The sequence below is a fragment of the Echinops telfairi genome, unplaced genomic scaffold, assembly GCF_000313985.2.
Source record: "Echinops telfairi isolate 266 unplaced genomic scaffold, ASM31398v2 ScPeMD7_22;HRSCAF=79, whole genome shotgun sequence".
In the NCBI taxonomy this organism is placed as follows: Eukaryota; Metazoa; Chordata; class Mammalia; order Afrosoricida; family Tenrecidae; genus Echinops; species Echinops telfairi.
In genome coordinates, this window is record NW_022103919.1 from 3,046,947 (window position 1) to 3,048,574 (window position 1,628).

Genomic DNA, 1,628 nt, shown 5'->3' on the forward strand with positions numbered 1-1,628 from the left:
GGCCAAAGCCGGCGTGGGGCGGAGCCGAGGCGGGGATGGGTCCACGGGGGAGGGTCCCGATTTGCAGGCGCCGGCCCTGCGGGGCAAGACAAGCGACCGGGAAGCATTGGAGAACTGTGGACGTGCTTTGGGTTTACAGTTGGGAGAAATGGAGGCAGAGTCAGGGACATTCGGCCGTTGGGATTTGCCCCACTTCAGGGGACCGAGCCTGGATCAGCAGGAGGCTCTGAACAGGTGGGCGAGCTTCCTCTGCCCAGCACCCCCAGCCCTCGGGCTTTGCTGGTGTGGTCCACAAACTGTGCTGAAGGTGACCTGTGTACAAAGCAACCTTGAAATGTAGAGCGGGGCCGAGTGTGTGTAGAAGGCTTCCATTCCAGCTCTGGGGCTTCATTGATCACACCTCCCCAGCATCCTTGGCCACATCTAGGGTAGAAACCCGCTGCCTAAGCCCCTGCGGACCTGAGATAGTGCAGCTTCCAGACCACTGCAAATAGGACCAATGTAGCACTGAAGAGAGTCACACGACGCTGTTGGTTTCCGGAGGTATTGGAACGTTTTATTTACATTAGACTGTAGTTTGCTAAGTGGGGAATAGTCGTATGAAAGCATTTGCAATATTGTAAGGATTACCAAACCATGTGACCGAGAGACAAGAAGTGTGTGCAGGCTGTTGGGAAAATAGCACAGGTAGAGATGCTGACTTCCTGGTCCACAAAGGTGTTTGTTTTTTAATCATTTTATCGGGGACTAGTACAACTCATCACAGTCCATTGTGTCAAGCACATCCATTGTGTCAAGCACATTTGTACATTTGTTGCCATCATTATTTTCAAAACATTTTCTTTCTACTTGAGTCCTTGGTATTAGCTTCTCTTTTTTCCCCTCCCTCATGAACACTTGGACTGACCGATGTCTCCCTTCACCCACTTTTCTGTTGTCCATCCCCCTGGGAGGGGGTTATAGGTAGATCATTGTGATCAGTTCCCCCTTTCTAGCCGGATTTGTAAGGTAGAATTGAGGTCACGATAGTGGGGAGGGGGGTGAGAAAGCATTAAAGAACTAGAGGAAGGTTGTTTGTTTCATCGGTGCTATGCTGCACCCTGACTGGCTCTTCTCTTCCTTGTGACCCATCTGTAAGGGGATGTCCAATTGCCTACAGATGAGCTTTGGGTCTCTACTCTGCACTCCCCCTCATTCACATTGATATGATTTTTTGTTCTGGGTCTTTGATGACTAATACCTGATCGCATCGATACCTTGTGATCACACAGGCTGGTGTGCTTCTTCCATGTGGGCTTTGATGCTTCTGAGCTAGATGGCTGCTTGTTTATCTTCAAGCCTTTTAAGACTCCAGACGCTATATCTTTTGATAGCCAGGCACCATCAGCTTTCTTCACCACATTTGCTTATGCACCCACTTTGGTTTTGTTTTTAAAGACAATTGTCTGCTCAGTGCAACAAAGGGAAGAGCACTCAAGTGAGCCCGGTCTGCACTGGGCAGAGCTGTTTTTCCTTGTCCTCCTGGCCCCGCCTCTGCAGGGCCTTAGCTAGCGCAGGGCCAGGTCTCAGCTCAGTGTGACTCACTGTCCATATGCCTTCTGTGTCACACCGCAGTCCCGGCACTGCCG